The sequence below is a fragment of the Echeneis naucrates genome, chromosome 8 (genome assembly GCF_900963305.1).
Source record: "Echeneis naucrates chromosome 8, fEcheNa1.1, whole genome shotgun sequence".
Lineage (NCBI taxonomy): Eukaryota > Metazoa > Chordata > Actinopteri > Carangiformes > Echeneidae > Echeneis > Echeneis naucrates.
In genome coordinates, this window is record NC_042518.1 from 6,675,405 (window position 1) to 6,686,816 (window position 11,412).

The following is an 11,412-nucleotide window of genomic DNA, read 5'->3' on the forward strand; positions in this document are numbered from 1 at the left end:
TCCAACACACTCTGTTGAAAGTTGCCAAATGTGCACAGTGAGGTAGCAACTGAGATTTTAGAGATGACATTAACAGTGATATTGACAGCAATTTAAAGACAGAATGGGATTTTATGAGGTGAGATGACAAAGTTTTTCTGCAGATAAATTGCTGTCTCTGTCTCTGTTGCTGTGCTGTGACTGCCCGCCAAAACAGCACTTTCTGCAAAAGCACCTGCTCCTTGCTCCCTGAGGCTTGTTGTTGTCAGAAATAAAAAACAAACAAACCCCAAACTGGTTCCATTGATAGGTATTTACATTCATATAAATATAGAGATTAAAGAGGTTAATCACAAAAACAGGAAGCAGATTCATATGAAGAATGCAGCAGGGTAACACTCAGCTTTTCCGGGTCAACAGAGAGATTTCTAAATGACTTTGAAATGCACACCTTTCAGAAAATGAAAAAGTTTTCGGAAAGGTGATGAAGGTTGTTGATTTTCCATAAATACTCAATGTAAGGAGCAGTTGAACACAAATGATTGTGGAGAAAGCAAGACCTCTGAGGAAAGCAGCATGGAATGGCCTATGTTCACTTTCAAATGTGGAGGAGTTGCAGATTGTGAATTAAGTGGTTTTACCAGCACGCTCCCCCAAATGCCCCCTCTCTCACCCATATCAATCATGCAGATGCAACCTTTTGGAGCAGTGATTGATGCTTCGATGTCAAGACTGTTTCCATGGATACCATTTCACAGCGTTTCCTATCACTGGTCTAAAACCCAAACACTAGGGAGTGGTGGGGGTTTCAGGAGCAGCATTAGCGTGAAGGGAAATGTATCATTCCCACAAACAAGCTACCATAATGCATCCTTTTATTTTGGTAAATTTGGACCTCCCATTTCCAAATCTAGTGGGCCAGAGAGCCATCTAGGTGACATGCACATTTCATTTAGAGCAGAAGATTGTCTCTTGCATAATGTATAACAAAATTTCAACTTATTGTCCGTGGAGTGATATCACTGAGAGAGATGTGGCAGCTTTTTCATTTCCAGGCTCAGCTTGCATTTTTCCTCCAAGATCAAATGACAAGTGCTCAATATCACAGCTATTGGGGTGTGATGTTTGACGGGAGAGGGGTGCTATAAAATGTGTACATATGTGCATATGTTTTTCTCCTGTGCATGTGTGTGTCTTCTTGCGTGTATGTGCACATACTAGATGTGGCTGTGAAGTCTGAGGAGCAGAATTTTTACCGGCGTGATGTTTTTGCTTCGTCACATTTTTAAGGGCTGCTGATCCCCCTGCTCACAGCTAAGCTGCCGCCTCCATGTCACTATGGAGACACTGCTGTTGCTATACATCAGCCAATCACTGCGGAATAGGAGATGTTAAAAAGTTGTCAGTTAAAATTTCCTCTGTGTTTTCTGTGTAAATCTACCTCCGGATGTGTCCTTTTTCTTTGTGTATTTATTTTAGTTGTTCATTTGTTAAATATTCCACATATTTTACCCAAGCTGTCCATTTCAACTGGCAGTGCGAGTTTTCAGTCCATCCAACAAAGATTTTAATACGTGACGATATAGAGTGCTGGTGATGCCTTTGAAATGGACGAATGAACGATGACAAGACAACAGAAAGGAATGAGAAAGTAAAACCGAAGAACTGAGTGGGGGCGAAGGGGATGAGCGGACAGGAGGCCGGGTTAGAGAGAGAAAGAGATAGCAAAGGTGAATTAATGATCCTTTAGATGGAGGCTAATGAGATCATATAAGGTGCTCAAAGGTGCTGTCTAGACTGTGATAAAAAGGTACACACACACACACACACCCTTCGCCCTCCTCCTCCTTTTCACCTGTGGAGTGGGAACAAAGACTCACCATGAATTGATGAGTTCTTTCCTCCGGTATTACTGTTGTCAACAGCTTCCCCGTAACTGTTCAGTCTCATGCACGAACAACTACTGCTTCTTGTTAACACAACTCAGCTACATCCACACTGCCGCACTTGAGTTTATGCCTGGTGTCTATAATACTTGTGTTGTCCTCTACCCTGCTTCATGGTCTATTACCCTCTAAATGGGAACATTATTTTAAATTCATCAGGTTTTACTGAAGAACGCTTGACAATAGCCATTGAGACTATGAAGTTGTTAAAAAAACATTTATTGAGGTAATAAATCAAATGATAAGTAGGGCAATTTTCTTATGGATTTCTATTCCATCTGCAATTGTGTAGTTTCCCCCTGATGGCCACTAAATAGTCTGTTTTTCAGGTTTGGTGATATAGATGTTTTTATTATGCTTTCTTACGCTCCTCCTTTATCTCCCCGTTTCGATCTTTGCTCTTACAGTGATTGTGTTTGGCTAATTTACGCAGGTAATCAAATATTAGGGTAGCAGTTTTCAAATAAGGAAATATAAATATGTTGCGTGCCATTGATCCTTCCTTTGCTTCCCAATTTGCCTCTGAAATGACATTTGCCTATATGGAGCAAAGTTTATAGATGGTGAGGAGCAGCACTGCAATCTCTCTTTGTAAATGGTTTGTTTTCTTTGATAGGCAGACTCACTCACCTGCATCAGCCCTAAATGCTGCAGATTAATAATGCAGGCTCTCCTGCTCCCTCAGGGCACACCACTCGACGGAAATCCCACAAAACTCCAATGAAATATACTATACGCACACAGACATACAGGGATCATACATTTGAGGACACATTCTTATCATTTTGTGACAGCTGCCTAGACAGAAGGGTCACCAATGTGACAGTCACTGTCTGGGACGTTTCTTAATGGACGTGCTTGTCATTTGTGTAATGTCATCCAGTAGAGCTATTAGACGGAGCAGTTTTTCTTTTACGTGTCCATACATCACTCTACCACTGGCAAGACATTCCCACCAATAATGAAGCATAGAGAAGAACATCCCATTTGTTACAGAATGCCCGCTCTGCCCCATCTCAGAGCGCTCTGTTCTTCAGAAACACAGCAGATATGTGTGTTCATGTCACCATTACAGTGTCAGTTTGGCTTTTTCAGTGCGCTCACTGAACAATGTGAGCAGTGTGTGAGGTTAGTGTGATGTGCAACAGGTATGTATCGGCAGGATGCTCATCATCTGGAAACTGTGACCCGTGTGGGTTTAAGACATATTGGCGTGATAGCAGATAAGCCAGCTAAGGGTAGACATTTACTGTTTCTGAAAAATGTGTCAAAGATTTTAGCAGTAGTCCACAAAACCGAACCAAATCGGTTTTAATGTGTAATGTACAGTTTAAATTAGTTCCAAAGTATAAATAGTTCATCCTGTGTATGCACTTATAAAGCGTTACATTTAAATAGATACATTTGAGAAGTATAGTAAAAAATATGAGTAATATAGTAAAAACTAGAGTAAAAAAACAAACAAACTTGACATTAAATAAATATTCCAATACAAAAATATAAAAATCACAAATGAAAGTCCTGCATTCAAAGATATTAAATGTCCAGAGGAATTCTCAGTAAAACATTCTTAATGCGTAAAGGTTGTAGTACTTGCATTTGTGATTGGAAAATTATCATATATACATACTGCATCACTGTAAAAGTATCATTTAAAGGTTTTAGCTAGTTGAGGTGCAACAATTTTATACGCACAAATCTTTGTGTTTTTTTTTTTTTTTTTTAGACTTCTAAAGAATCAGTGATTATATCTGTCATTTTAATAGCAAAGGGAATTTATTAGCAAGCGCATATACTTTAAAAACTTATTTAAGTAGAGTACATGAATAAATATCTCTGATGTTCAACCTGATAATGTGTATTATTCAGCTAGGTGCATGTTCTATAAATATCATAAGTCATATATCATAATAGAAAGGCCATTTCATTACACACACAGTACTGATAGCTGTGATGCACAAACTGATGCAAATTAAAAGAGTAAAAATAGAACCAGTGCCAAAACAGGATTGATCACAGGTGGGTGGACAGGCTTGCAGGATAAAACAACATAATGGAGTAGTGAGAGAGCATTGATTCCATTCAGTTTTTATTAGGCATCATGCAGCTAACAACTTTTGTCAACCCTGAAACACTTACGCCTTTTATGAAGGAAATGCTCTTTGGCCACGGTATCCATACCTCGGTGATGATCCCAGGTGCGGCTGAGGGATGGCTGATAGATGTGGAAGGGGCATGTCAAGCTGAATCACTGCAGAACAATCAGCGGCGCTAACTCTCAGCTCTGATCAGCTTAGGCGCAGTTATACTCTGACCAGAGTATACCTGCGTATTACATTTGGAAGTGAACAACCGTCTTACCTCTCTTTCTCTCTCCTTCTATTTATGGCCTCAATTGCCAAAAAATTGTCAGTGTTCAGAAGATTCAGCAGGCATTTTATTCTTCTGCACACAAAGACGTTAGTATTTATCAATTCATTTAGACATCCTTTAAAGGGAAAGCAGAAGTCACTCAGCTACTGAGAAAAGCCATTGTGCCCTTTTCTCCCAGAAACAAAACAGCATTTCTCTCTTCTCTTTGACTCTGTCTTTCACTCCTGCAGTCTCCATGGTGACTATGAAGCTCATTCCAAGGAGTAAGTATATGCTGTATAATGAGAAAAATTAAAACTAAGATTGAGAAAACTTTGGCTGTTCTTATGTGCTCTCCTCCCACGTCGCCAATGGGTGAGGCACAGACCTGCATGATGGGGATGAGAGCTTTTATAGAGCAAGTGAGAAAAATGGTTTTACCAGAGTCATTCAAGCGAATGCAGAATGTTTATGATTTTTTTTTTTTTTATTTCCCATATTATTTTTCTTGACTATCGAAACAAAATGAGCTCAGACCGAAATATTCTCTGAAATGCTCTTACTGTGCATTGTATGACCCCTCAGATATACATTACTGTGCACAATGTGCAGCACTGGCCTTTATTTTAAAGTCAAAGTTTAAATTCAAATTCAAATTTTGGAGCACAGTGAGCTTTAGCACATGCAAATTTTCAACTCTCACTTGGTTTGTCATGGGAATGTAACACATTTATGTGCATTATGCCCTGAATACCTCATCTGCACACTGTATACGCCTTTTTCTCCCTCCCAGCATCATCTGCCATAAGACAAGTTAGATAACAGGTGTGACGCAAGTGTTGAAATTCAAACACATAACATGACAGTGTGGGACGGGACAATTTTGGATTATGTCTGATGATCGAGTCCTGTAATATAACAGCCGTTTGCTCAGGCACAGTAAGTACTATCAGAAGGTTTAGAAGAAAACTAATATCAAGCTGCTGTTACTGTCATCAATCAGCTGCTGCTTGTAAAAACGGAAGGAAGGGAGGAAGGAGGGAAATGAGAATGAGGTGGAGTGCAGAAGTAAATGACAACAGGTGCAGTAAAAGGAGATGTAATCCTTGACAAGACCAACAGAGAGGTTTGTGTTTGCTAAAGGCTCCAAACACACACAACCTAAAATATGTTGTTGTCTGCATGATTACCTGCTGCTGGTGTTGTCAGCATGAGTACTTTTCATTTTTTCCTCTTCCTGTCTCTTCTCTTACATAACAGAAGAAGCATAATGGTAATAATCCAAAGCACTGCCTCCATACTCATTATTCTTAACAATGATTTCCTGTGTGTGTTTGTGTTTGTGTTATTGCCTGACCTTGTCTTCCACCTCTTTTCCCTATCGATTGTGAAAACAGACTTGGATTAATAATTCACAAAAACAGTGGGTGTTTTGACTACTCTTGTTGCCCATGGCAGCAAAATCCTAGTATGTATTTGCATGTTTGTCCATTAGTATGAACCTGCAAGTGGACTTGTGTGTGTGTGTGTACACACACACATACACATATATACAGTTGCATGTATATACACTTCCATTTCTGTCTGCTCAGTAGTATCAGTGAAAATATATATCATAATATGAATCAGCGTGTGTGTTCAAAATCTGGACACATTTCACTGTCAGTGATTCAGTGTCATTAACGGTTTCAGGAGAGATACTTTACTTTTCAGTAATCAAGAAGTTTGATACCTTGACCAGGACCAGCGTCCAGCCAACAGCAGACAGTGAAGCAGCATCCAGACTAATTCATTTCATTTACAACTCATTACTTCAGATGTTTTATCACCCAGCTACAACACTACTCTGCCGAAATGGTGAATGATTACTTCCTGATTATCAGCCTTGACCGCCAGTCTTGAAAGGATCACAAAAAAGTGTAAGTGTTGCTGTTCTAGCAGCTGCTGTCAGATTTTAAAGCTCAATGCTTGCACAGAGATATTTTCCTGGTACAGTGTGAAAACTGCCAACATGCGAACAAATGTTGTTATAAGCCAAAACAGGGAGCAAATCAGTTTTCTGAAGAATTTAATATAATATTAATTAGTTGTAGAGATGTGGATTACATTGGAGGCTGCCAGGCAGGCTGTTTGTACTCAGTCTTTAACTCCAGCTAAGATAACTCCAGTTACATTTCACGAAATGTCAGACTATTTCCTTTTAACACCCAACAAAAACTCATTAACATACTGAGCCTGGTTAAGAAAACACTGATTTGATTATTATCTTAAAGGATAAAATGTCGCAATCTGTTCCACTGTCTGACATTACTGAAATCACTCCTGAAAAAATAATGATCTCTGCAGGTACTTAATGAGACTTGAATCGTGTGAGCAGCTGTGTTGACATTTCAATACCGTGAGGGATCATAGAGAGGGTTTAGTATGCTTTTAGGAAGTCTGATCATCACACAGCATCACTGACAGCAACGTGTCTAAACCACAAGGACCGGACATTAGTTCATAATTATACAGATAATATAAAATAAAGTGCAACAGTGAGAATGCCTGTAGATGTTAATTATAGTACAGTATATTTGATACACAAAGCATTACGATTTCTGACATTTATTTGACTATTTGAACTATTGAACTATTAGTAAACTCAGCTTTCCCTATTTTCACTTAACATCACAGTTCCAGAATCATTCAGCGTCAGAGCTGCATGAAAACAATTAGTCAATCAAGAGTCCAACAGAAAACGATTCAACAACAAAACTGATCATCTGTGTTCTTTTCATTTCTCAAGCAAAAATGTGAATTTCTTCCATTCTGCCACCAGGCCAGAGTTCAGCTGCCATCGTATACTATAGAGACATGAGACACTGGTAGCATGTTGCACTCTTGCACCAGGTTGGATTGCCTTATTACAGGTCTATCTCCTCTCAACAGTCACTACCGATCCAAGTCATTAGACAGCTGAGTGGCTGCTCGAGAGAGCACTGGAGCAGAAAGATAGCAAGAGAGGGAGAAAGGGAGGGAACAGGGGAGAAGGGGAGAAAAAGCTGATATAAAGAAGGTGGAGATGAACCAATGGCTCAATGTCACTGCGAGCAAAGGAAAACGTCAAAGAAGGAAAAGGAAGCAGACAAAAAAGACGAGTAAATTAAAGTTGACATAGAAGTGGGGAAAGGAAAGAAAACAGTGATTAATGAAAGAAAGACAAAGGAAATTGTGGACTACTGAGAGGCAAGAAAGAGTCACGCTGAAGAAAACAGAGACAGAAGTCTAAAGAGAAAATGATGACTGTACAAAATTTGGTTGAAGAGGAGCCCTAAATGAGAGAGAGAGAAGTGTGGATGGGAAGTAAAGACAAAAAAGGAAGTGTGACATACTGACGAGGAAGGGTAGAAAATGGAAACACGTTTGAGAGGAAGAAAGGCAGGTTTGACTGAAGGAAAGAGAAATATGGTCACACTTCAGGTACGTGGACAAAGTGAGACAGTTGAAGTGGTGCTTCATGCTAAACTGAGTGTCGTGTCCCTGCAGTGAGGAGTGTAGCGATGAGCTATCAGTGAAAGCAGATTTCTCCTTTTCTTCTCAAATTGAATTAACTGTGGCCCTTTTGGTCACAAAGGTAGGAAACGACAGTATGAATCATTTCAGCAAACAATAAAAGTTGTATTAATATCAGAAAATTCATTCATCTTTTACAATAAGAGAGAGTAAAATTAAGGTATTGTGTGTCCTCCACTACTATAGTCACAGAGGAGACTCCAAATCTGAGCTTGGTGTTTTTCATTCATGTGCCTCCAATTTAAAAACAAGTCCCATGTTTGAAAAATGGCAGGCCAACTGAAAGCAGCCATTACAATATGTTCTATATGATGTGATTTGGAGGGGGAAATTTGACTAAATGTTAAGGCTTTGCAAACATCACTGGACAGAAAAGTCCAGTTACAGCTTGGATGTCTACAAAATTGCGATTCTGTATTGTTGATTTTACTTATTTGTCCATGATATTGTAATTAATGAAAATCAACAAAGCTTTAAAGCTCCACTGTGCACTGAGAGGTGTAAAGCATGCACAGCGTGGTGTGTTTATTTGTGTCTCTCAGCAGCTTTCTTCCGTCCTGCTCCGCATCATGCCCATCAATTCAATTTTACTTAATGTTCTGCTTCTTTCTTGCTTCCACTCGGTCCATCAGACTTGTAAAAAAAATCTAACTCTCTGATTTCCCCCATTTTTACCAGCTCGTACTCTCCCTGAGAGACGCAGCTGAAGGGTGCTGTGTTGCTGTTTGTAGAGAATATTAACAGCTTTGAGAGCACTCAGTCAGAGGTCAGGAGAGGGACCGACAGCTTTACACTGAGAGCCAGGACTCAAAGAAAGAGAGAGTCTCCCAAACATCCAAACATCAGTTCCCACCAACAACAAGGTGGCATTTCTGAGACTAAGCCGACTGCTGTGGCCTCATGCATCGAAGTGTTTACAATAAGATTTTCATTCCCTTCCTCTATCTTTACCAGAAATATTCAGAGGCATCTATGAAAGGTTCTGCAGAGAAGGAATGGAGGAAAGAACAAAGTGACATTACATAACCTACAACTGCAATCATATTGTAGTTATTGAAAATGTGATTATAAAATTTCACCTCCTTAATGAAGTGAAAAAATATTGCTTCACCCTACAGATCATATTTTAAACATCATCTGAAATAATCTGATGCAATAATCTGATCTACCATCATGTATATATATTTTTATCTTTAAGTGGTATGTATGGTACAAAATTTTAAATAATATTATTTCTATAATGAAGACGGACAAAAATCTGCTTACTTGTTGAACTCCAAGAAATTAATGTAAAATTTAAAAAGACAGTATTCTCAATTTATAATGAATTATTGGAATCCATTAGGTTTGGCCTAACGCTTTGGTTTGCTCCACAAACCAATTACACCACATTTCCTTGACCTTTTTCACAAGCAAATCAATTACAAGTCTATCAGCAGACGGGGTCATCTTGGCTGCTCTAGTTTATTTGTTTGCTTTTGCCTCTTAAGTCTCAATTAATTACAGAGCCAGCTTCAGCTGTGCATGGTGTTTGTGTCAAGTCTAAGTTGACAACATTAGAAGTGATTAGCAAATGTCCAGCAATAATCAGAGGAATTCACTGCCAATGTCTATTATCCTTCCAGCCAATAACTTCAGCCCTGGACCAATCAGAAATGAACACAGGGAATAAATTAGGTGTGATCCTCTTGCTCAATTTCTTAGTGTGTGTATTTTAAATAGATGTAATATTTAACATTGTTTATTACTGAAACAGATAACGGTTAGTAATATGTATAAAAACCGAATCATTAGGGAGTTCCAGAAATGAAAACCGATGCAGGTGGCAGATAATACACATGGCTGTGTTTTAGTGTGCGCTGTTCTCATCACTCTGGGTTAAAGGTCTCATGAATGATTTAGGGAACTTTGTGCATCTATTACATCCACTCCTGAAAAGCCACGACCTCCAGGTCTCTGGAGCATTGCCAATAGATTTGTCTCTCAATTCAACCACATTTTGTGGTTGAGAGGTTCCTGGACCACAGTGACTTGGTGAATGGTTGAGCAATGACACAAGGAGAGCTGAGCGCTTGATTAAGAAAAGACTTGAAATACCATTTTTATTTCCTGAATAAAAGCATCCATTGATTCTCTCTATCTGTAGGCACACATACAAAAACACAACACGCAGGAAAGATTGACGCCTAACTCTATTTGTTTTTATGTTGTGTCTAAGTCAGGGCTGATAATTATGAATAGTTACATATCAGAAGAGGACTGATGACAAACCTGTGTAGAAAAACCAATGCCAAAAAAGCAGTCAAAAATGTACATTTATAACATTTATACCAGCAATATTAGTAGTCAACTTTATTTTAGTTCTTTTTAAAAAGGACAATCAAGGACATACATTCAATAATATTTTTCCAAATCTAAACTAGCATGCAAATCAAATACACAGCGATACTAAAGTCTTGGCATTCTGTGTATGAAACTTGTGCAGGTTTATTGTATGTATTGCATTAAACTACTCACAATTTTAATTTGGATTCACTGAGTTGGTTCCTGACCAGTTGAACACAATGATATTGCTAGTATGATCAAGGCAACAACAACAAAAACAAAAACCAACTCAAAAGGAAAATAGCTGTTTTGATTGCAGTTAGAAAAATGGGAACGTTCCCCTCAGTAGGACAGTCAGTCAGAGCTAAATGTCATTATTTCTTTCTGTCTTCCTCTGTGAAACAGTGTCATTTAAAGAAATTACATTTCAGTGTACCTGCACCAGCTGAATAACTTGGGGACAGAGTGACTCACTGAAGAAAAAAAAAAAAAAAAAAACATGATAGATCAGCAATATACGAGACGTGAGTAAGATCACAGGATATAAAAATAACTGCTGTAAGGTAAAATCCGATTTCTATGTATTTATTGATTGTACTAGATTTGAAAAGGTCAATGACAATAATTAAAAAGCCACTATAAACAAAGCAGCTCTACTGAACAGAAGAAAAGCTTCAGGGGACTATTTTACAGTTATAGGCAGTAATAAAAGAAAAAAAGTCCTCTGGGTCATTCTTATTCTACATATTTTATCTTTAAGCTTATGTGGGCCCAAACAAAAAGTGATATCATTTAATTGACTGCAACATTGAGAGCAAAAAATAAAACAGCCACCAACATTTCCATTTTTTTAATGAAATTAAATGAACTATATTAATGATATATTTTATGAAGGTGTGTTATTAACTCAGAGTTATAGAGTCCAAAATGATGACCTAACATTTAGAAATTTAGGATGAAGATCCATTTCATTAACCTCAACACCAAGCAGTCTAGAAACTCTGTCCCAATGTCATATAAAGACATCTTCTGACTAACTCGCTTCCTCTTCATTGATGAGGGAGCGAGAAGACCTACTGCGTGTCAGCTTTGGCTCGGCAATCACATTTTAGCAAACAGTAAGTTAATTTCTAAATAACTTTTTATGCCCACTTAAAGCTCAGTACCTTCGCTAAAATTTGAAAACAAGCAATGTGGACAATATCACAGATTAGAGCTCCTGGATATAAGTCACTGAAGATCACCAAATATTGAC